A 26,324-nucleotide genomic window follows, 5' to 3' on the forward strand; every position below is an offset into this window, starting at 1 on the left:
CACAGTTTTGGGAAAAACTGAAATATTTAGATTAATACTTATGGGTTTGGTTGGATTTTCAGGGGTTTTTGGGTGGGGTTTTTTTTTTAGTGGTTTTTTGGTGGCTTTTTTTTTTTTTAATTTGAGCAGCTGAACTAATTATTACAATATACTTTTTAAAATGTCATTTAAAAGTACCATCCACTACAAACCCAAACACTGCTCAGCAAATGGACCTAGTACACAATGATCTAACAAACTGTACTGAGTTTACCTGAGGTCAAGTTCCAGGGCAGGATCTGTTCTCCATTGCTATACTGTGCTCACACGGATTCCCCAAGAAGCCAGGAACTGAGGGCACTCACTGAGAGGATCCAGTTACAGATACATCAAGGGCAGACTGCAGCCTCACTGTGACAAACAACTTCAGGCTTTTGGGCACATTTGTGTCCCTGGTAGTTGCTGGTTTCAAGGGACAGATTCTGTGCATGTAAAACTAAAAGTGGTGTAAAACCTGGCATTTTGATTTGTGCAATTATTATTTTAGTGCTTGAGCTGTATTTGGCTTATACTTTGAGAACTGTACTAGAATCTCAGCCATTGAGAATTGGCATCTAACACATTTTAGACAACTGAAGTAGTATTGAGTATTTAATTAATTTTATGCCTTTATCAAATTCACCTCGATCCTAATTATTTCATATCATTCAAAATATTACCTGAGACCATTATGAGAGTATGCTGAAGAACATACTTTAAAAGCACAACCAAGATGACAATCAACACCTACTAAGAAAACAATCAAGTAATCAAATCTGTTGTACCCTAACACCTGATAACCTGAACTGTAGGATCTTAGACCTGTTCGACATTTCATATAAATGTCTGTATGTACTTGCTGTGATGAAGACCTAAACTCTGAATGTGACCCTACTGAGTCAGAGGTCAGGCACACACTAAGATAAAAATCAGTTTTGAAACAAGAGCCACTCATTACAAGATTTGACTCAGAGAGACTGAAAGGACACAAATTATTCCAACATGAAGGAGAGCCAAATTCTGCTCTACATTAACCTGGTACGAATCTGAAACAGCGAGCTGCAAATCCAAGGACATCATTCCAGATTTATTCCTCATAAAAACAAACAGAATCAGACCACTTAGGTTTAGGCTTTTACATCCGACATACAAAATACCTGAAGTTATTTGCCAGAAGGTGAAAATAAACTAATCCAACACCTCTAAGATGTCTAGAGAGAGAATTGTAACCTATATTGCAAGAAATGCTCAATTACACAGTAGTAAGAAAACATGGGTGATTTTCACTAAGAGATGTTGGTTTGTATTATAAATGCTTTGAGTACAGCTGCAGCAAAATACTCAGTTTTTGCTATGTTAAGTATCTCAAATATAATTTTAAACTGCTGCTCTCTGTAGAAAAACAGCACCAACCAAAAACCTTAACTTCACATTGAGTGTATTTTAAGAAGCCATATAGGAAGTCTAGAGTAGAAATGCTTTAACACTGACCTTTTAACTATAATGACCAGGATTTCTCACTTAAAAGTATATCACTATTTCCTTTTTCAGCATCATACACAATGTACACATTACTATCAGATGGAAAGAATGTATAAAAAAAGCTTTAATGTTGCCAAAGACGAGTTGAACAGTTATTTCCACAGGATGAGTATTAAAGGGGAAAAAAAAGAGAGAAAAAACTATGCAGGAGCCAAATTAATCTTAAATGCTTCCTTTATAGGTAGGAATTTGAAAACAAATCTCAATTCTTCTCCTTGAACTGAACAAAACCCTGCTATCAAAGAGGTGCCAAAACAGCCAACAAGTCAAACAATCTTGTCAACCAATTAGCAGTTAATTGATCCCTCTGATCCCACTGCTTTTCATGGATCAGGTAAATATTTTGTTTCTGGTTGCCTCATCTTGCTGTGAACCTCAAGAGTCTGACAGAGCATGTCGGATAACACAAAATCTACCTGTTCTGTCTGACTGCCTTCTGACATGGACATCCTGAATCTGTCTCTATACAAAAGCAAAGGATTGGGATTATTCAGATATGAAACTAAACAAGAGAACTATATAAATTGCTAATCATTTCACACTGCTACTTATTTCCTTGGAGGAGCAAGTTAAAAAATGAAAACAGTTTAATAAAATACCAATAATTTCCCATGTGGACCTTAAAATGTAATGGCAGAGCAACAGCAGATCTGACAGGCAGTACTTCCAGGATTATTAAAATTTCAGAAGGCAACGAAAATACCACCATTGTTTTGCCCTGCCCATCACCCCACCCCCACTTCCCATTTTCTTTTGAGCTATAGTACACAGTGATTTATAAGAGTGAGAACAGCTCCCATGCAGAGAACAGTTAGAAACCAATGCCCACCAAGGTCCTCTTTAAACACCATTTTGATGGCTGAAACAAGGTTTATATGATGCCTAATCCCATTGGTGCTATCTGCAGAACAATAAGTGTCTCTCAAGAGTGAATTAAGTAGTAAGCAACAGTATTTACTAAATACACATTAACAACGTACAGGAGTATCCAATACAGTGCTGAGATACAAATGAGCTCTTAATTCTTGGACTACTCTCTGTCAGCAGAAACTCAACTTTATCTCGCTTTCTTCTGAGCCACAGCAGTCAAACATAAGGACACTGTGCCAAACAATAGAAGTGTCAAATAGTTTCTAATCTAAGAATTACTTTTCACCATGTAGAAAAGAAATGGAGCTTTGGCCCTGCCCAAAAAGGGCTAAAAACCTCTGCAAAGCAAAAGCTCGGACACTAACCAATGGTGCTATGTGATGCCACTGAGATTGCAATGAAGTCTTGCATTTGGAAGAGCTGGTGAAAATTACTGAGATTAAAGAATTTTTTTCTCAATTCAACACAAAGGAACGTGTTAATCGGAAAGGGAAATTTCACACCCAATGAAGGACAGATTAGGTCCTGACTATGAATTTAGCAGCACCTCATAAGGATAAAGTGTATGCAAAAAGCCGGATTCCCATGCAGATGTGGTTTGTAGTAATTTATAGACTTATTAAACATCATCTACAGTAGGAAGGGTAAGAGTTCAAACCGTTAAAGTTGTCAGATATAAGAATTTTCCCAACTGAAAGACAGGCAAAGGCTGAAATGCCTCATCATTTTCACACAAGGACTGCAAAAGGGCAGCCACTGGGGAAAACACAGCTGTACTGGCAAAACTCAGTTAAGATATCATACAGCTTTCCCCAAGGTTTTCCCAGGGGGGAAAAAAACCTCAAAGTTTGAGTAAATATTGCAACATTTTTTGGTACAAAGTAATTACTCTTCTCATGCCAAAAGGAAATACTAGGCAAATATCAGGCCTTAGCCTAGCATTTTCACCTCAGAAGGAAAATATAACTGAATTTTCTGGGAAGTGAGGTTTTTTAAGTTAAAAAGTTACACAATCCTAATTATGCAACCGCGGCAGATTTTGTGAACAGTCATGCCTCCTTTCACACCATGTCAAAAGAAACCACTTTCATTTCACATGAAAATATCAGTGTCTTTCAAACACCTTTTTGAATGAACAAATGCACTGCCTCAGACTGAAACTCTCGCCCTGGCAAGAATTACATATGAAGACATTTATAGTATGTGAGCTTGCATTTGTTTTTCACTCACACCAATTATTATACAAGTTTATTTTAAAACCTGTCTTTGTTTACTAAGCTCTGTGGTCATCACATGTCAAAACAAAAAGAGGCACATGCCAAACATCAACAGTATGTTCTTACCATTTTTTTTTCACTTTTTGCCCCCAAAGTAGAATGGGTCTTCACAGCAGTTTTATTTCAATCCATCCTGAATACTTTTTAAGAGTTCACCTGAGATCAACTATTAAGCCTCAAATCCTAAATATTGCATAGATGTCACAACAGCCACAACTCAGCAGCCAAAATGTTTTATTTTGACAAATGACTCAATACAGGCATTTTGGTGCAGCAAATCCAGCCACTGAGCATTGCCTAAAGATTCTGATCACTAGAGAGGCAATGTAGGATACATTAATTAGACTGCATATTTAAGAATTCTGCTTTCTTTATAACTCTCAGGACGGCCAGCAGAGGAAAAGATTCTTTAAAATTATTTGAATCATATTTTACAGTACTTTGTTCCTTTTTACTGTATGAAGCATTGAAAGTCAGTATGTATAACATTCAATTGCATCAGAACAACTCTTAAAATTCAGCAAAATATGCATATGCTTTTTGCTGCATTTTGTAGGTACACATGAAATTTCACTCTTTGCACTTAGGTTTCTTTTTGCAAAACCCAAATCAACTGGGTTTATTAACATTACCAACACTCTCACAAGCAAACACTTTTAAAGAGATGAATGTCTACCAAAATGCCTGAAACTGCATTTAAAACCTCTGTTATAATAGAGCTGTTGCTCTTTAAGGCGCAGACCAAGCTGACAGCTAAGTTACAGATTTCAACAAGAACAACATAATAAAACCCAAAACATTTTCCAGGAAAGACAGTGGTCAGATTTCATTATGACTTTTTACCAGACAAGGAGAGATCGGAGGGCATCACCACAGCACCTTAAAGTTTTGTCTACGTGTCCCACATACCACTAACTTTTGTAACTACTCCAAGGAAACCTGCAATATGAAACCATTGAACACCAAATTACTCCTGTCCATGAGAAGCTGAAGTAAGGGCAGCAAAGAATCCTAATTTCAGCCACCAGGCAAGAGCTCAACAGGCTCTAAGAGGACAGTCTCTCTTGAAGATCCATCAAAAGGGAAAGCAACTGTAGTTCAGATTTAAAAAACTCCAGACAACTTCATACAGGGTTCTCCTTCTCCTGCATCCTGCCTGGCTCATTCCATCAAGTTTAGCTTTTATTTCCATTGTCAGAAGTGGAAGAGAAATCACCTAACAGTCTGGCCCAAAAGTACCTTAGGTGCTTGCAATACACCAATGATACTTGCACACAACAAACAAAAGAAAGCATCACCAACACGCAACCCAATATTTTGAGTTGGAAGAGACCTTTAAAGATCAAGTTCAACTCCCAAACATCCCCATGTCTAGCCCTCAACATTCCCTTTATAGACAGGGAAATTATCACATAGAGTATATGTACAGGCATGCACAATTGCAAAGCTAGACTTGAACTAATTATTACTGAATGCTCCTTAGGATAGGACAATCTGAAATGTTGCACTGCCAGCCAAAAACATATAGGGCTATTTTTCTTTAGACCACATTGCGATGTTTTATCACTCAGACCACCTAAGATAAATAATCCAATTAATAGACTTGCTCATTCAATTGAACTCTTCCCCCTCCTTTTCCCTTCCTCCCCCACCGTCAGGGTTTGAGGACAGCCTGTTCGCCTGGAGATGGTGAATCACTACAAGGCAGCAGGCCCACTCGGTTCCTCAAAAGTCACAAAAGGTGTAAAAATAGCTCGTACTAATGAAGCAAGTACAGCGTCAGCAGCCAGATGAGCGTGGGTGATCTGATAAGGGTCTGCTGTTGCAAAGGGCAAATTATTAAGAGAATGCTTCTGCCTCTCTCTCTTTTTATTAAGCTTTGTTCTTCCTTTGCTGAAACCAGCCCTCTGCAACGCCTGATAAATGACATCTGACAAGGCTGGCTGTAATTGCCAGTTTCATACCAGTGCAGGAAGTGGTGCCTCTCTACGAGCCGAAGGTACAGTGGAGATGTCACTAAAAAAAAAAAACCCAACAAATAAAGACAGGCACAAATAAAGCCTAAAAATAGCCAGGACTACCCACTGAGTATGACTGTGTGGGTATATTTAGTCTGTCTAACACCAACTTTCCTTGTTAAAAACACAATTTTACCTTTATGCAAAACAGCTTCCTGTTTCTAACTTGAGAACACAAGGGGGGTAAAAGTCAGATTTTAAAATCATCCCCTTTTCATTGACATCATAACAAGAGTAAAGGTGAGAAGACCAGGCAAATCTTCCATGTGGCTTTTGCATCCTGACATGCCATAACAAATAATCGGAAGCTTTCCATTAAGACATCCCAATAGACAACCCATCGAACTATGGGAACAGATTCAGAGGCAAAACCAGAGCTGCACCAGCAAACTGGGGAGCAGCAGGAGGTGAAGGCAGGGGCAGGTCCCACGCCCTGGAGCGTGGCTGTGCCTGGCCAGCAGCAGTGGGACACGGTGGCTCTCTCACAGCCTGGTCCTGCATGCCACACCTGCCCTGGGCTGGTGCACAGCCCCTCCCTGGCACCAAGGACCTGCCAGGAAGGGAGACATCAGGTGCTGCCATTTCAGGTGCAGCCAAAGGGTTGCCCCTTGGCCGAGAACAGGAGGGCTTGGCCTACTGCCAGTGCCGGCCAGCCTTGCTTGGGCTGCCACAGGAACCATCCACTGCTCCTCCTGACAGCAGCCCCGAGCCTCCCGTGGGTTTGACTGCAACAGGACGAGCACAGCTACACTCAGCTGAGATGTTCAGAGGTGTTCAGCCAAGTCTCCTGCCAGGGAAACTCCGTGCTCCTGCAGGCCATGCGCTTCGCTCCCCGCTTCCCTAAAGGAAGGCAGGGACGATCCCCCCAGTCCCCCTCAGAACATCTGCAACTATTTAAAGCCTGTGACTGGAATACCACTACTGGAGCAACACTCATGCCAAATTCCTAGTGCTGACCAGTGCTCTGCATGAGCTGTGCAAAGAAATGGTCTCTCCCACAATTTTGCTTTTTCTACTTGATATCATGACTCGTTTGGCTGACGCACACAAGAGGGGTTTGTTTCATTATTATGCAGCCTTCCTGTGTGCCTCCAAATACCGCCCATCACTTCTACTAGGCTAAACAATAACACGTTTTTACCAGACTTTTTCTCTCATTTACAACAGGAAAAAAAAAGCCCACTGTAACATATTGCCAACTTCGCATGCAAGATCCAATCCAAATGATTGTTCTGAAATTAGAATTTTTATTTTCCTCTGATTTAAACATTAAATAAAGTGTAATTGAAGTTAATAAGATTAATTTTTTAACATTAACTACAGTGGGAAATTGAGACTGTGTTCTTTTCTTGATATGCTGTGATTAATTCCCACTGATGCAAGAGCACTCTTTGTGCAGCATCATAGTTTTGTCTTTTCATTCTTTGCCTTAGCATTAAATTTAATAATCACTGATTTTTTCACTAGAATAGATAAACATGATGATGTAAGGCAAATCAGTTCATGATACTATTCTTCAGACAATTTAATTTTCATCTGAAATTAAGAATAGATGTTATTATATTAGAGGAAATACAGATGTAAAAATAATTATTAGTAGGCTTAAATACTGAAGACCATATTCTGGATGTATATTTCCATAAATTAATAGGAAACAGGACCACATATTCTCAATCATTTTGGAGATCTTAAGTTATAAAGTACACAACCTTCAGTGTAGCTCCCCACTCAGATTTGGAGCAGAAATTCTGTCTAAGCAACAGTAATATAGTACCTGTGTTTTTAAGATTGCACCTATTTAAAGAAACATACAAAGGTAAAGACTAAACTAGGAAAACCACAGAAAAGTGTATTAAGAAAACATAACATTTACTATTATATTGCATTTTCTAAAATTCTATAGAATAGACTGAAATTCCAAAATCACGGAAAGAAATCTTCTTTTTTGGTAAGTTCCTGCCATAGGCTTTCTCCTTTGGCCAGTGTTTAAACTATGGCTGCTGGAACCTTCTTGTCCCAAATGCAGAATCATGGAATCATTCAGATTAGAAAAGACTGTTAATATCATTAAGCCCAACCATTAACTTAACACTATTAAGTCCACCATTAAACCATGTCTCTAAGTGCCACATCCACAAGACTTTAAATACTTCCAGGAATGGTGACTCCACCACTGCCCTATTAAAGCAGCCTGATCCAGTGCTATGAAGAAAGTTTTCCTAATACCCAAACCAAACCAAACCAAACCAAACCTCCCCTGGTGCAACTTAAGGCCATTTTACCTTGCCCTAAAGTAAGTCCCCAACTCACACCTTCAGAAACAGATGGCACAGGTGGGGTGGGAGACTGGATATAGTGGTGTCCTGCACTTCAGATGGGACAGTAGTGCCACAATGACATTTCCCACAAAATGAAAGCCTACAGGAGGTTAAAGCACACCATGGGCAAATGGAGGCAGTGGGCACCAGCACAGGACAGCAGGGGAGGCTGCAACAGGAGCTACAGGAGGCAGTAAGGAAATACAGCATTAAGTATAGTCTGCACTGTCTCACATCATCCTACATCCTGCTGCAGGTTGCTTTTCCTGCCACAGCCTTCTCCCTCCCGCCCCTGCACGGTGTCATTTTCCCCAGTGTGCACTCCCCTCCCACTCACCAACACATAAGGCACACCATGATTTATGTCACCTCTCAAATCTGGCCCAGCATCTCGGAGGTGCAAGCATAGATGCAGTCTACAAAGGCTTAGGATTAATTTGCTTTATTGCCAATTGCAGCAGGCAAGTGGCTCGGCTCATAATGCAATTTTGTCCTCAGGAGACCTGCAGGAGGTGGGAGCAGGTTGCCACGAGCCTGGTGCCTTCAGTGCACTGACATATGTCCTTGTTGCTGGGCAAAAGGGCACATCCAATTAGGTGTCTTTTATTATTAACGTTCTGCTGTTTCATCTCTTGATCATGTATCCTCCTCTTGGCCCCTCTGCACCCCAGCTTGTGTAACGCACCAACATCTGCAGACACACTGCTCCACCTAGGAAAGCTCAAGTGGAAATCTGGTGGTGGAGACCAGCTATCTTCCTCTTGTAGACCCAAGCAATATCACACTAACTAGGATCCTCAAGCTAAAAGGATGAGAAATATGAGGTATCTGCCTTGCTGGGAGTAATAATTACAATGTATTATTAACAAAACTCAGGTTTCATCATTAACTCGACTCAGGTTTCAAGAGCTGATCTCACCCTAATGATCCTCCAAATTACATCCAGTCTTTCCTTCTGAGTGGATCTAGTACCAGCAAGGAAGTCTGCTGGTAACTGTTACACTGACAAGAAAGCACGGGTAAAAATGAGCTGTAAATACCACAATCAAACAGGTGCAGAGAATTACAGACATTTTAAGTTGCCCGAACTCAGGGCCATCTCACCACTTGGATCTGATCCTGCCAAAAAGACAGAGACTGTAACTTCAAAGCAGCTGAGAGGAAAGGGCTCACTGTCAGTGTGTGCTGCATATGGCACAGCTGACCTGACCCTCCTTCTGCAAAGGATTGACTCCACTCCCCTCAAAGATGTCAGTCAAGTCAGAGCTCCTCTCTTGCATATCAAAGCATGAGAAAGGCCACCTACGTGTTTGCTATAATGAAGTAGCCAACTGTCTCAACTCCTGCCACAAAAAAACCTTGTTTGATTTTGTTGCTCTCCCAAGCTCATCAGAGGAACAAAGACCTTCAAAAGTGTTTTCTCAACCCCTAAGTGAGAGATGAAAATGCGACTTGAATTGTGGATTGGTGAGGTCTCCTTGAGTAAAATAAACCAAATTGCTCAGATGCAACTGCGTAACAGGGAGCTTAATTGCTTGGCTAGCATCAACAAAGGGCTGCGGGTTCATTAGAGCAAGCTGGAGGAGCTGCTCTTTGCATCTTCACAAGCTGGGAGTATTTGATTGCAAAATCGCTACAGCTGTTTGATCCAAAACTCAGCCTCTGAGTTCTGATCAGGAAAACTTAACAGCAAAAAGCCATCACTCTGATATTTTTCTTCACAACTTTCTTCAGGGTGACAATTTATTTTTCTCCTTGATCTATTCAAGGATGTCAAATCTAATCATAAGATAGGATATGAACTTTTATATTCTGTATATGCTGCTTAGAAAAAGAACAGAACTGATGTGAACCAAATTGCAGTTTCACATGACAGCTGGAAGATGCTGGCACTTAGGCTGCTATCCTGAGGTCTAACTGCAGCAGGACCTTGCCAGAAAGAACAAAGGGCATAGGAAGGCCAGGAAAAAGGCCAGTGGAGGTCAAAGGCACTCACATTTTCTGCTTACTGGTCAAAGCAGATTTGGACAGCAGGCAATCGGGCAGACGGCAAAGGAAGCTTACTTCCATCTTATCCAACAGGGAAATAATTTGCTAAATCACACTAAAGGGGAAGCAGTTAGTGACAGCTAGTGCCATCAAAATGTTCGGAGCATTCTCTGCCTGGGGCCGTTCTACACCCCTTTTGGGAGACCACACTGCTCTGCTTAAATTTGCCTGTCTACCCGCTCATCATAAAGCTCAGATAAACCACGGCCTTGCTTTGTGCTTTTTCCATCACAACCATCTTTAGACTTAAAACCTGCTGGATGAAAAACACAAACGTAATCTCAGGCAGATAACTGCCTCAGCAAGTCTTTTAAGAGCACCTTATTTTCTCCAATTCAAACTCCACATGTGAATAGGTCCACTATTCATTAGTAAACACTCAGTGTCTACTAATGAATGCTTGGCAGTCAGAAGGACACCAGAAGTGCATCCAGTTGTTTTCATTTTTTAAAGAAAAGGTGGTTTACATCTCTAGGAACAAAGCATCAATGAACTTGCTTATAAAATGCACCACCCCTGGATTCAAATCTTTGGGTGTGCATTTTTTCCCCCCTTTTATGCAGTCTGAATCAGCTTGTGGGAAAGTTATTAGAAATATTCCACCAATGAATTGAGAAGTGGATCAAACCAGGACAACACAAACCTTCAATAAAGCAGAAGACTCCACATGGGGTGCTCTCAGGAAAATCGCTCAAATGCAGAACTACCCATTGTGCTGAGGGCTTAGGTAGGTCAGCTCTTTGCATGCTCTGCTTTTCACTCAAGTTGCTCATCAGGAGTGGAAACTAAAACCTTCTTTTCTGACAGGTTATGAATTAAATAGATACAGCTGGTTTCCAGGATTTCTTACCTGCTGCTAGCAATTTCACATAGAAATAATAAAAAAGAGTCCTCATACAGTAAATTATTTCTAGAGGTATCTTTTTAATCACAGACTGCTGTAAGATACTACTTCTCCAGCAGCAGCGAGTCCAGGAAGCACAGAGCATCTGCCAGCATTTAAAGAAGAGCACATCTAAAACCATAGCTCCAAGTTGTCAAAATACTGCTTGTTGCAGGAATTTCATCTATGCTAACACTCCGCTAGAGCAGTCCAGGTAATAACAGCAATAACAACCAAAGAAAAAAGTTATAGGCCTGCTAATATAAATGGGGCAGCATTGCTCACAGATATTTTTAAGTCCCAGTGGTGTTGATCCACCCATAAGCAGGTCTGGATTTATAGAAAAGGAAAGAGTAAGCGGATGAAGGAAGTTTCTATTTAAAAAAGTGTCTGCCTTGACTGAAAATCAAGATAACACCTCTGAAATTCCCACCTGTCAAATGCATTCTGTTTCCTCCTTGGTTTTCTTTTTCTTTCTACAGTGAACTGAACTACTCTAAAATTTTCTTTCTGTGATTTTCAGCTAAAGTAGATATGGAAGGAACTGCGGACAAGCACTGAGGGCATTAAGCCTACAAGACTTAGCCTTTGTCTCCCTTGAGAAATGGATACAATGCCAGCTTGAGTGGACTCTGAATCCAGGTTTTAATTAGACAGAAGGTGAAATCAGCGAAACCTACCTCTTGCTCAAATATTATTCTTTCCTTAGTATCCCAGTGCTCTCCAAAAAAAATGCTCTTCTGACCTGTTGGTCGCCTGTTGGTCACCACTTGTGCAGGCACAGAATCCAAACTCTGTCCCCAGTGTGTCCTCACCATCTGCATGTTGTCTACCTCTCCATCGAGAGCCTCCAATAAAAACTTCCTATAATAGAATTGTCCTGACTCACAGGTAGGGGGGGAGGGAAGCTGACCTCGCTGCAGCATCAAGAGTCTCTGACGCATTTTGGGAGGCTGTGGTTTCAGGTCTGAAAGAATTCAGCCTTGTTTTCAATGAGGTTTCATACAATTAACTTCCAAAATATCACCCTATAGCTCCATGTCCATTTGAAACTTGATATTGCTTAGTGGTTCAAGAGAGCACTATTCAGGGCTTTAGGCGTGCGCTTGGCGAATTAGCAGTACTCACCAGCAGAAAAGAGTTTCTCAGAAACGCAGCCACCCAGGCTCCTGACTGGCTCCACCTCTTGTCCGCCCACTCCCAGTTTCAGACATTTCACATTCCAAAACTGGAAGTGTCTATGCAACGTAAGGTCAGATTATTGCACAACATGCTCTTTTCCTTCTAAGAGCCACTGCATCTTCAAAAGTACATCTACTCTAACAGCAAGAGAGCTGTTTACAGCGAATTTCTATCTGAGTGGGAGTATTTTCTCCATGAATCTTATAACAAGGACATGACGTGTAAGACTCTTCCCTACATTTGGTAAAATTGTTACTGAGATGGCATTTATTCAATACTTCCACATCAGCATGCCTTCCCCTTTAAGCAGCCTTTTGAGAAATTGAGAATTCATTTTTACACTTCCTTAAAGTATTTCTGTGCTGGATAATTTTAGGACACACTAAACAGAACAATTTCTGCCTATCTTATATTTAGAACCAAGGCCTTTGCAATGCAACCATGAAATACAACTGATTGTCACAAATGTTGGTTTTGCCAATTGTTTTTTTCCTGCCAAACTGTGAAGTAATTGCTGTGATCATTCCTTCAGTTAGTCTTCCAATTCTAACAGGTGAATGAAAACTCCAGTTTCAATTATACTTGAAGAAAACCTTCCTTTTTAGTATAGGGGACTACAAGTGAGGTGGGGTTTATTGTTTTTCCCAAAGAACAACACACAGGTGGAAATTATGGCAATATTTTGTGTTCTTTGAAACTGTGTTCAGCTTTCAGTACAATTAAGTCTTTGCTGTTAGCACAGAAGGCCTATTTGCTGTTTCCTTGAACGCCAGCAACTTATGTTGGTATCACTTAAAGACAACTGTTGACATATTTAAATAAAGAATTAATAACCAGTCCTTATGTGTCCCTTCTTCTTTCTATTCAGATCGGTCTTCAGCACCACTGGGGAAGCTAAGCAGTGGGGAAGCAGAAGGGTTTGGGGCTGGGAGGGTTCCCACCATCACCTGGTAAGAATGGGGATGCTAGCAGGATAAATGACTAAGGCAGCACCCAAAAACCCTTCCTGATTTCACAGTCAAACAAGATCTCCATAAGATGTCGGTCCTATCCTCCCAGAAGGAAGAAGGTTCAGATCCAACAGTCAGCATTCAGAAATCCAATTCAGGCTGCCCAGCAAAAATTATGAGGGTCAAAACAAACTAGTGACAGAGTAAGGGGGAATAGGAACCCAAGAGACTCCTATGAGAGGGACAGAAAAAGGGACAGAGGAGGATGCTTTGGATGTGTGCTGGCACCATGCTTTCCTGCAGGCAAAAGTAGTCCAGGGTTTCACTCCAAGTCACTCATTTGGAAGATATGATTGAGAGTCAACTGCCCTTCATCCAGTGGGAAAGATACCTAAAATGGAGCTAATGGTTTAAAGTTACTTAGCTCCTGTTCAGTCTGTGAGCAAGTAAAAGGCTAGACTGTAATATTGAACCACAACTCCCTTGCCTTTCTGAGAAGCCCAGGGAAGGCTGCCTAAAGGCAAGTCAGACATCAGCCATGCTGCTTCCTGTGTGCACCAGGTGAAAAAATCTGCACCTGCCTTCAGGCTCATGTAGATAGCGAGCTTCCTCGGTGCAGTGGCTGTCACACAGAGCACTTTCTGGTACAGCCCATTTCCTCCTGGGGGACATTTCCCTCGGGGACAACAGGGGCTAGTGCTCTGTGCGTGCCACCAGTCGCAATCACAAAACTGCCAGCCAGCTGCCATGCAATATAACCAAAGTTCTAGTGCTGTGACTAGAACTACTCTATGTGCCAATGAGAACAGAATGAAGAATGGATGAGAGACAGCAAGACAAAGATTCACAGATATCTGGGGACACTGTACCGTAAGAGAACCCAGCACCTACCACAAATATTGGTACTATTCAAACCGTTAGTTTAAAAAGTAAAAGTGGTATTCATTCTTTTTTAGCATTCATCCATAAGAGGTCACTGTGTGATACAATGAACACCTTGGTGTCAGCAGCATTCTTCTCCCTTCCCATATGCTCAGCACCAGGTGTCCAGTCACCTCCAGTAATGTCTCAGCCATTACCCAGCTGACCACAGTAGGGGCTACCAGGGAAGGAATTAAAACAAGACAAGTGGAAGACTTAATGTTGATTGTGTGACCTTAGTCAATTTTACAATCACTTAAACATACTTTTTATTCCCCATTAATCTCAAATGGAGTCCAAGAGTTTAACAACCCTCACAGACATGTTAAATAACCAGTATAATATACAGAAAATTTTGTGAAACTGAGTTTAAACAGCAAAGACATAGGCTCACAAATGAACAAGGCTCCTCTGGTTTCCCAGGGTTTGGGGCCTCTATTTTAGAATTTGTTTCACTTTGACATTGTTTTTTCAGTAGTAAGTAGACTCTTTCACCCAAGTGACGACAACCCAGTGTGGGACACAAAGACTGTCAAGGTGATCTGCCCACAGAAACTTCTTAAGCATAAAATTTTTGTACTGCCATTCATAATGAGATGAGAAACGTAACAGGCAACTTAACAGCAACTGAAACCATTTTAGCTCAGATCAGCTAAACAAAGGTCTTCTTCATGGAGTAAAGTGACTTAAAGGGAAGTATTTAATTCAGAGATTTCCATGGGAAAACAAAAAAATAAAAATAGCAATATGGAAATTTTCCAGTGGAAAACTTGTTCTTGTGGAAATTCCGCTTTCAATTGACAAATTGTTTTTATGGGAAATTCCTAAGCAGCTGTAGGCACAGCCCTCATGCTGAGAAGTTTAAAAGCAGCTCATTTTTGACCCAGCACCCTCAGATTTCCCACATCAGATAAACTGCAAAAGCAAAGCCCTCATTTTTCCCTTACTCCTGAGCACACCCTGCAGCACACAAGCAGTCTCACTGCGGGCATGAGAATATACTGACTGCGGTGGCAGCAGGCACGTGGTTACTGATGGGGCGCTTGAAGGACTACCCTTTTAATGTCCCAAATCAAGACTAACTAGAGGCTCTTACAGGAGCTGTCTTTATGTTCTGATAACTCTGATACTGGTAAAGCTGTCACTGACTCCAGCAACAGGTTTACCCGCACTAGGGATTGCAGGCTTGGGAGAATCTAAAATGAAGCTTCTCACAGTGGACTGCATCAAGGAGAGAGAACTTGCTGCTGACTTTTATGTGCTTATGTGAATGGTCACAAATCATGGATACAAGTCTGTCGTTATTAACTGTCTTACACTGGCTTAAACCTGTCAATAAGAACTATACACACTACAGCTAACATTACAGAGAGCAAGACAAACATTTTTAGCAAGCTTGCTAAGGGTCTTCTAAATTTGCAGTGGAGCATTGAGTAAGTGTCACCTTTACAGAATGATATTAGGAAAGCATAAACCATTCATTATAACACATCTTCTATCCACCACTTTAGCATGAATCATCATACCGTGTAAACAAGCTAGAAATCATATTTATGGTAGGACTCAAAGTATCTCAGAAAGTCAGAGGAAGAAAAAAGCAATTACAGGAGGCAAGCATGTACAAAACCTCACAGTCCAGAAAGGTACTAGAAAGGTACTGAGCACCTCAATCATTCACCTGAACATTTGCAGTGATTTACATGTTTCTGTACCAGACCTGGACATTTCACACTAATGCATTTTTCACACAAAATAAAATTTAGAACCCCTTGAGTAAAAAAGTTAACTCTACTGGCTGTACGGGACCGGTCTTCGTAATTTATTCTCAAGAGTGAAACTGTCTCTTTCCCAATCACCTTCTGCCCCATACAGCCTATTCAAGCACAGAGAGGATCCAGCATACCCCAGACTGGGTTGGGCTGGAGGAGCTCAAGCACAGTTGAGCTTTGGCAGGAGCAGGAACCCCAAGGTGCCATTGGAGGAGGATTTTGGCAGCTGGCTGCCTGCCAGGGGCTGCGGGCTAAAAGGTGAAGGAGTGGACAAAGGCCACTGCTCAGCTGCTATAGTGACCTTCAGCTATGCTGATCTGCAACAGGAATGCACCCTCTGGGCATGCTCGTGCTTCCACATGCTTTCTTGGCTATCTGCAGCACCACATACACATGCCTGACACCAAGCTGGCACGCACAGCCCATGTCCATATTGCACGCAGGTCAGCGAGCTCCCCTCCAGCTGCACTGCTGCTCCTCACCCACGCAGCTCAGCAGCCAGATGCGCCCACCAAGGCCTGCTGGTGAGCTGCAGGCACGGTGAGCATGCAAGGCCTGCTGCATGGCCATGACAACCAGACACCCTGAGGTTGAATGGCAAGTAACGTGAATTTCAAAGATGGGTAAAAACATCCTGTCTCTCCACCTGAAGGAATTAGTCTTTTCTGATGTCACAGTAATAAAATTGTAGTGAAAGCCTTATTAATGCAAGCTTTGTTACTGAAGCGACAAGAAGGGCATTTATTTTCAGAGCCAGACACTCGAAGGAATACCCCACATGGTAGATAGTGTAAGTATCCTGTATTTCCAGTATGTAACAGAGCTACTTCTACTACACTGAAGCACATGTGATAAGAGAAGAGGGCCCAGACCCTTCTCCATATTCTCTGCATACCTGTTACTATCACACAGCTGCTCTCAAGTCTACAGTTTCCTGTGCAGTACAAACTGCATACCACTTCCCCTACGGAAAAAAAAGGGCCTTGCTTGTTCTTAATTGACGATGGAAATACTGTCATATTTTCCACTAGCCAAGCTCAAAACCATTACTGAACAAACCTTCATTAATTTTTCCACAACATTTTGCAGAAATGTCAGGAAACAGCTGCACCAGAATGATTAACTGTCCTTATCACTAAGGCTTCATTGGCCAATTTCAAATTATATAGGTTTTCTTCTTTCAAATTCTACTTTTAGTGGTATTTTTTGCTATTCTTCAGTTGACTGTTTCAGTACAACACTTTCTCTTCAAAAGTATCTGATTGCACAGGTTCAGTGGCAGACAGACATTTTACGACCAGTGGAAGAATTTGTACAGTTTGGAGCGGCATACTTCTAGGAAAAGGTTGCTTCCTGCAGATTGCTCAGCTGTGTCTTTCTTGGATCAAATTCAATGAAATTCACAACTTGCAGTCAGATTGTATTTGCCAGTCAGGCTGAATTCATTACACTGACATAAACTTCTCTTCCTGCATTTTCTTATTCCTTTCTTTTCCTGTCCTCCCCTTTTCCTTGCCCCTTCTCTTTCCCCACACTCTCTTTCTCACCTCTTCTTTGAGCTATATCATGTGTCAAAACTTATCATACAATGTCCTGTACATTTTCTGGCAAAAACAAGTGGAACAGTACACATCACCATCCCAAACATGCAAACTCTGAGATGCTAGAAGGCTTAGTACCAAATGAAAGTGCAGCCATCTGGAGGTAACTGCTAGTGTGGATCTGAGCTTCCCAACTGTCTGAAACTTTGCAGTCTCAGAACTTTTTAGCAAAGTGTCAGTGAGCAAGAGACTCCACTCACATGGATTTGCACGGGGCATTGGACTTTTCAAAAATCTAAAATTCTTCAAATTTTGTTTAGAACACAGCCAGGTTCATAGGATTACTTTTAAAGACTGACATTGTAGTATAGAATCCTGCTTGTATTTTGAAATTATTTAGAGTTACTATAGCATGGTATGTAACAATAATTCTGCGTATATGTCACTGGCAGATTTAAAATTGCAGTTATTCACTCCATGTCTTAATTAAAGCTGCAAGCCTCGAATATATAACCTTAAGACATTTTTAGACAGAGGGAAATATAGATGCAAAAAGGTATATACACATCTTGGAAGCGAAATAAAATTAATGTCATCAAGTGGGGGGGTTCAGTGATTCAAGTGTTCATGCTGTTATGACCCCCTATCCCCTAGCAAAAAGTAGGTTACTTGCAGGATTATAAAGAAATTAAATCTATCGAGGTTTATCTAGGTCTTATAAAGAATCCATTTGCATGTCTTGCTTTTTAAAAGTATCTCTCCCACATCAGTGTGCATTGCAGCACACCATCCCCACACAGCTCTGCTCAGCTGGGTCAACTCCTGAGCTCCTGCATTGCCTTCAGCAGGTATATGGACACCTGGGCGCCCCTCGGCCAGGATGCCTGCCTAACACAGAATGCTGGCCTTGCTATTTAATTGGTGCAGTGCTGGCTACGGAAAAAAAAAAAAAAAACAAACCCAAAAAAAAACCAAAAAAACCCCAGCTATGTTTTTAAATTACTCTACCAAGATATCTGCTTAGATGGCAGAAATTGCAGTACACTATATTCTGCTTAAAATACGCATGAATATATATGGGTTCTATTTACGAGATACGAAATACTGCCAAAAGTACGCAGGTTCTTTAAGGATTCCGTTTCATAATATGCAACGCCAAATTTCTCCTTCACAATATCCTTATCTGTCTCTGCTCTAGCAGGAAAGCAGCACCTCTCGGTGCCAGAGCATTTCAAGGACCGTGTTCTTCCTTCCAATGGGCGGGATGTCAGCGCACTGCCGGCTGCGGCCGCACCGGCCACATGTTGTTAGGCGGGGGGGGATGAAGCTGTTCGATTTCATTAAGCAAGCGCTGATTTTTATGGCTCTGGGGGTTGGTTCCGGTTTTTTGGGGGTGGGGACGCTGTGCAATGAAGGGAAGCCGAACGCGGCCCCGCCGGCGGCAGCAGGGTGATGAGCGGGGTGCCGCAGCTGCCCGAGGCCCGGGGCTGGCAGCGGCAGCTGCGCCGGGCGCGGCCTCTCCTCCCTCAGCCCGGCCGCCCCCGCCCGCCGGGCCGCTGCCTCGGCAGCGCGGCCTTCCGTGCCCCGCAGCTGCGAGCCTGCAGAGCGCCGTGCCCGTTCCTGCCTCCTCTGGGCCTGCCCGGGTCTCATCCCCCCAGCCCGGCACAGGCTGTCAGGGAACTGCCGCATGGATTTGCTGTCCAGCCGCGCTGCTCGGCCGCCTCCAGGACGGGAAAGGAGAAACGTGTTTTGCCCCTCTGCGGATACTAGCGGGACCAGAAGCAGGTGCTCCCACTTACCCGAGTTTGCACATCTCGAGCTCAAACCTACAGGAAGATTCAGCCTCGCTCTATTCATGCTGTCAGCAATGAGCAGCAGGATCTAGGGGCAATGTCACAACAAAGAGAGAGACCTTGAACTTGCTTCACCCTTTGCATAGTCATTTATATTTGGGCAAAGTGGATAACAGCTCCTTTAGCACCAGCGTAGTGGTATTTTATGCTCGCTCGGCATTCACTTTACTCAGGTATAAATAGCAAAAGGTTTCAGGCAGTAGAGAATCAGGACCAGTATCTTCAAAGGATTCCTAGCCAAAATAAAGCAGCTAGTCCTCCTCACCACAGCTTGCAATCTTGCTCAGCTGCAGGAAACATTCCCTGAAGGATGCCTGAGACTCCTGATTTGGGAGCCTTGCATGCTCTGGTCCCTGGAGAAAATGTGCCTTTCCTACCACCCCGTGCCTAGAGGTGGAATCAGACTGCAAGCTTTCACCTGTACAGCAGGCAGTAATAGGGTTCCATTTCTTCATGGGAGCCTTTTATTAGCTCACACAGCGTATTTACTACCCTACCAGTATTAAGTGCTTGCCTTAATATCCTTAGCACACGAGGTAGTGGTACATATCATCATAGTTACAATAACGCTGGTTTGAACTACATGAATTGAGAGCATCTATTCTAAAATTTAATTGTTCCAAACAAAAAGTGAAGTGTGCTATTATTCGGCTGACACATTACTGGGGAGAGTTCTCCTGTACAAGAGCCACAGCAAAAAGGGCCCAATGCACACAAGTGCCTTTAAGTTACATTCTAACAAAACCTGAAAGCTGTATGCTAAAACCCCGTTTCAGAGCATGGCCGCCATACTCTTGTGTGCCAAAGTTCTCCGTTTTCCACTTAAATCCTGCCTGGTGAGTCAGGACATGGCCAGGTTTCCATACTCCAGCAGTGTTCCATTACTCCTCCTTATAAATTTCACACGCTGTTAATGCTTTCCAAACTGGCAACACAGCTCAGGGGTGCATGAGGACAGTTTCTTTTCCTGCTGAACTTTAAACAGAAATTCCACAGGACCTCTGGCGGGGGTAACAGCCCTGCTGACAGCCATCAGTTCACACCCTCTCGCCCACCCAACCCTGATCCCAGGCTGCACACAAACATCTCAGCTGCTCTCAGAGGCTGCAGGGGGGAGAGAGAACAACGCAGATACCCACGACCCCCATTGCAGGGACCCTGAGAAGATCCATAAGAAGAGATATCCCATATAGCACCATTCTGGACTGCAGAATATTTGGGATCAGTTCCAGGGTTGAGCAAAGGTTCAAGGGATTGCCCTTCTCAATTTACCCCTTCTTTCACTGAATTCATATATAGAATGAAACATAGATCCAACACTATAACACTATTTACATAATCCTGAAAAATCTGGTGCGGTTATCTCAAATCTGTATTTGAGAAAAATCTGCGGTTATCTCTATGTTCTGTATTTTCTTTGAACACCTCATGTGCTTGTGATATTACATGAGAATCTTCAAGGTCTTCCTTATACACCTAGCTTCTATGGCTGAAGATAAATATTGGATAATTAAAAAAAAAAAGAAACTCAATGAGACAGATCAAACTTTCCTTAACCTTTCACTCTTTCAGGCTTGTCTTAATAAATTCTAAGGGCTAACAATTCTTTGACCATCAAGGATGTGCCTGTACAGAGAAGATGAGAGAAGAGGAGCTTCTCAGTGCTTCAATTTTCCTATAGCAAGAAAAGTAACTTTGTGTACTGCACACAGGCACAGTTTTTGAGACTGTGAATATGAAAACTGACCATCTTGGGACTACCAACCCTAATAAACATGGTGCTGCAATCAGTAGCTGAAAACTGACTTTTTCTTGACAAGATGAATTGTCTTCTGAACTATCTGATGCCACAGTAAGACCTCTGTTGTGGATCCACTAACTTTAAGCTTGGGTGTTATTGCATACAACAACATTAGCACTTTTATAACTGCAGTTTCTACATGCCCAAGTGTTCAAGACCCAGAGGAAAAATGAAACCTTGGACAGTACTGTCCATGGTGCACTTGAAATTGCAAGATTGTCAAGCATAAATCACCAACTTATATTTTAGGACAAAGTAAATAAACATTTCAGACATTTCAGATATACAAACCTCACCCACCATATCTTCTTGTATTTTTACAAGCACACTTTTCTGTTTAGTTCAGGAAGTGGAGTCCCTGGATATTTGATATAAGAATTGCATAGGAGAGGGAAAGTGGAAAACCAAATATGTGGACAAAACAAAGACATCACTTCCAAATTAACAAAAACCTGCCCCAAAACAGAAATGTCTCTATTTTTGGCAAAAGCTGGCTTCAGTTGTAAGAAAAGGACACATAATGAGAAGTTAAATGTAGGTGACTTCCACATGGAGCCTTTTCAGAATTAAAAACTGTGCTCTCAGACCCACTCCCTCAGCTCATGCAAAACCACCCTTCCTTTGCTCTCCTACCTGGCTGCTGCCATCAAAGGTGCACATGAGTAATGGTTCCAGTCAAAGCAATTTGGTTCACTACTCCAGCAAATATGGCTGTTGACTCTCTCTTCCACCTGTTTGGAAAACAAATATTAAAGATTTTTAAAGATTGTGATCAATTCAGCTTGCTGTTTGATTTTATAACCTGACTTTATGGTGTTGGCTACATCAATACATGTAAGAACTTGAGATTGTCACAGTCCTTCTTGCTGCCTTCAGAGCAATGTGGCACCAGCAATCAGTAGCTCTCCTGTGGTTTCCAACTTGCTGTGGGCTATAATACACATCAGCTAATGCATGTCCAAGTGAAAACAATAGACATACAAGGCCAGTAGGTGCATACAATGATGTATTTTCAAACTTGATATATGCAAAAAGCAGGGTAAACACAAACCACGAATTGTCTTTTAGGCCTTGTCATTCCAAGTGTTCTGCCTAATTTCTGTCCAATTTTGAAAACATCATGCCCGAATCCTAACTTAAGAGCACATAATTTTTAATTAAATGCAAATACATTCCTGTTATTGAACCAGAGCAATGTGATTATCTTTCATCCTGCTTCTTTCCTATTTAGCACTTTAAAAGTGAGACCACCTATAGGAATTCCCTTTTCCATATGATGCTAGTATGTTTTAGAAAGTAAGTTATTAGCATACAGTGTGAAAAACAGTCATAATCCTTACATTTCTCCTTACATGTGATGGCACTCTGGGAACGACCACAAAGAAAGCACTTTCTGCACACAAAAGACCTGCTGTAGGCATGTGTGCAGGAGTGTATGTGCATCCAAGGCACAGAGCACCAGGAGATATGTTCATTAATGTGTCAGACACGTTAGACAGCCACAGGCTGCTTTGCTTACACCTTGCAGGGAGTGGGTTATTGAATACCCCTAACTGGGCATACAGAAGGCACCAGGAACTGGAGACTCAGATCTCATTTGTACACAGCAGAGCTGACTGATATGCCCACCTTGTTAATACTTAGGCAACAAACCTTCAGTGATCTTGTATTCAGTGAACTACGTACTCCAACAGGCCTGGCTGTTCTGACTTTGCAAAGACTGGTGTGAACAGACAACTACAGCATGCATTTTGCTCAGGGCACTTTCTTTCAGGCTTCCCTGCATCCCTGAATACCCACATGTGAGATCCCAAGCAATGTGACAGGTAGGCAACAAGTGTGAGCATCCCAGGGGAATGTGCTCCTGCACAGGGCAGCACTCCAGGGTCCCAGCAAGAAGTGCAGCTCATGTCACCCCTTCTCCTGCTCTTTTGCCCTGGCTGTGGCACTGGGCTCTGGCTGGTTACCATCTCAGGTGATCAGGCCACCACAGCAGAAGGTACATGCTCCTCAAGCCCTTACACATCATGGTAGAGGAGCATGAGTCAGAGGACTTGGACAGGAAAATCTCAAACTTAGCCCACCTAACCCACAGATTTGTGCCTGTGGCCTGACCACAACATACCCTGAAGCCAAAGCAAACTTCCCTCTGCTTCCAGCAGGGAACCTGTGCTCTGGGGGGTGGGCAACAAATGGTGCTTCCACTGCTAGCAGAGCACAGATGTGAGCCAGTGCAAACAGGGTGCCAAAAGCTGAAAGGTAAAACAGGGCTGGAACTGGCCGGCAATAAATGGACATGCTTATGCTGTTTTTCCCTGCAATGTTTGCTACCAGCAACAAAAACAAATAGTAAATGATAATGTGTTATTGACCAGCAATATCAACAGCAGTCTATACAGGCATCTGAGTATATAAAATAACACATGCTCTGGCTGCAGGCCCTGGCACTTTATCACACCAATCTACAGCTTTCTAGGAAATGATCTATCTGGGTGTGAAGCCAGGAGCCACTTTTGAACCTTTGAACAGACAGGGCCTAATATGGTTTTAATCGGTTGGTGAAACCTTGGCACGTCTCTACTTAAGGGCAAAACTCTGTACTTAGCATTTAAATCACTACTTTTACAATTGACCTGAAAAATGTCCCAGGCAAAAAAGCAAAGTAAAGCAATAAAGAAGTCATGAGTCCTTATTCTCCCATCCTTCAGTAGGATCAAGGAGTGGTCTGGATTGTAGCCTCTTCCCCCTGGTGTGGCATGGATACCTTCCAGCCCTAAAGCAGATCTCCTTGTACTTTCACAGGCTGAAGTGGTTTTAGTGCTGCTGGCTACACTTGCACAGTTATTTCTAATTAATATGCATCATGAACTTGTTTGTCCTATCTGCAACCTAAAGACAAGGGCTTTTATACTCATTTATACTCAATCCTCTCTATGGCATCCTGGCAGAAGCAGAGGAGAATTTCAAGAAAAGAGAATAAAGCCATAAGTGAAAGATGTCATTTATAGAACAAATTCACACTTCTGCTGCTCCAGCTTCATGGAGAGGGTTTAAATTGAAATCCATGAGGAACACTATATTCCATTTTGCCCTAACTTATTTTAGCTCAAAACTGAGCTAAAATAAGTTAGGGCAAAATGGAATATATCCAATGTCTTCCCTCTTGCTGTGGTAACCTCACTGTCTTCAACATGGCTCCTCAAAGAATATTCTAGCATCTGATCCATTAAATTCAGGCTGGATCAGTTTCTGAGTATTTAAGAAACTTAATCATTGCTTACAAGGAGGCAAAATATTCTTCAAACCAAGACCTAGTTAAGGACAGCAGGTTTTCATCCTGGCAGTACTAGTGCATCTCCTTACTACCTTAGCACCTCATAGCAGCACTGGTTCTAGCAAAGGGGAGGTAGTCTGAGGGAACAGCCAATCTGCAGAGTCTCTAACAAGCCCAGATAACTCATGTGTCCTCAAATAGGATTTTGCTGCCTAATTAAAGCTCAAGAGTTATTGTTTGGATAGTAAAACTAGGAACTTTTCTTTTTATCACTGCATTAGTAAAAATTTGAGTGATCCTTTGTTCCTTTGCTGCAGAAGAAAACAAGCATGCCTCCAATGCCTGCCCACCAAAGACAGACAGCAATGCAGCCACCACTGCTGAGCATTTTCTAGTGTTTATAAGTTGCTAGGTCTCTTCTTACAACTAACAAATTGTTGGGCAAAAGGAAATTACTTCAAGTTGCATCAGAGGAGGTTTAGATTGGATATTAGGAAAAAACTTCTTTGCAGAAAGAGTTGTCAAGCCTTGGAACAGGCTGCCCAGGACAGTGGTTGAGTCACCATCCCTGGAGGTATTTAAAAGACATGCAGATGTGGCATTTGGGAACGAGACTTAGTCATGGACTTGGCAGTGCTGGGTTAACAGCTGGACTTCCAACCTAAATGATTCTGTGATTCTATTTGGTCACACCTGGTCATGACTCTCATAATCTCTTCTGCAGGTTTTTGACAGCTATTGGGACTATGAATAGACAAGCTCATCAAAAGGGAAATGAGAGTATGAAAATCACAGCATGTCTCACTGTTTGGAAGAGCTTTTTCAGTTTGAACTTTGCCTCTCAAACGCTCTGGGAATAGCCTTTTACACAGGACCTGGAAACATAGGCAGAGGTGCTCTGATAATGACTTACACCATCTGCTTTTGAAAGACTCCTAGCAGCCTTGACAACCCCTGTAACTATTTTCTAGTCATAAAACTACACCTTCAGTGGTGACACTAAAATGTAACAGAGACATCAGCGTCATCTGATCATAATAATTAAGTAATGTCATGGATCAACAGCAACATCTTTGCTTTATATCACTTTTAAAATATTTGTTAAACTGCCACTGTAGGGTCAGTTGAGGGTAGGGGCTTGACTGGGAAATTCTTATGCACCTTCCAAAGCAAAAAAAAGTCAGAAATCTCCTGTGTATTTTAATGAGAAACTAAAATTTTTGGAAAGCAACTGGATAATATTTTACTGCTAATTATTCAAGGATTCTGAAATACTACAGTAAACAGGTGAAATTGCTTCAAGAGTCCAAAGGGCTAATAAAGCCATGCCCATGTTACTCCTCAACTGGCTTGCCGCAGATAGCATTCCAGGATAGTCTGTAACTAACCATGGTTTGGGAATTTACCTAAAGCCTCATTTTGACCAGGTCTGTAAGGTACCATTAAGCTGCAGCCAGGTTCTAGGATTATACAGAATAATTTGTACTAAAGAAGAGTTAAGCAATATGGGTAGAAAAATGTGCACACTTCTGCAGTGCATTGACCATCAACTTGAATTCATGGCGGGTAACACAAAACAGTGGGGCTATATGCAAATCTCTCACTCGGAGCCATCTTGCATGAGCTCTCTCTTTACAGATGTTTTCTTACTTAATGCAATGAACTGACCACAAAAACTTCTGTAATATGTAGAGAGTGTGAAGCCAGTCAGAGTGGATTTTCTAATATTTTAATTTTTTAATTTTCTCATTTTTCTCTTTTTGCTCCTTTTTTCCTTTTCAAAGGAAAAGGACACAGAAGGTCCACAGAACTCTGTGAATAGGAGAAATAAGAAGTCTAAAATTTGTTTGATTGCAGCTATGATACATTAAGTTCCAGGCATCAATCTCAATCGCAGCACTTTTTCTCCAAATGGGCAATATTTTACAGTTATCGCTCTCTAAACAAAACACAATTTATTATACATACAATTTGATAGCTATGGCAGCTAGAAGCAAAAAAGTCTTCTGAGGAAGAGAAGGAAGGTAAAAGCAATGTCATACTCTAAATTGACTTCAT

At 42.0% G+C, this 26,324-nt stretch overlaps 1 protein-coding gene across 9 annotated transcripts in view; it reads right to left on the bottom strand.

Annotated features, from left to right (window-relative positions):
- HIVEP2 (HIVEP zinc finger 2) overlaps nt 1–26,324 on the bottom strand; it is a 137,033-nt gene that overhangs the window by 30,508 nt on the left and 80,201 nt on the right. For all 9 annotated transcript variants that reach the window (XM_054279104.1, XM_054279095.1, XM_054279094.1 and 6 more), the window contains one exon: nt 21,626–21,723. The gene's annotated coding sequence lies outside the window, so the exon portion shown is untranslated. The remainder of the gene's footprint in view (nt 1–21,625; nt 21,724–26,324) is intronic.

Source organism: Melozone crissalis, unplaced genomic scaffold, assembly GCF_028551555.1.
Source record: "Melozone crissalis strain CALT ecotype California unplaced genomic scaffold, PUWL_Pcris_2 ptg000027l_1, whole genome shotgun sequence".
In the NCBI taxonomy this organism is placed as follows: Eukaryota; Metazoa; Chordata; class Aves; order Passeriformes; family Passerellidae; genus Melozone; species Melozone crissalis.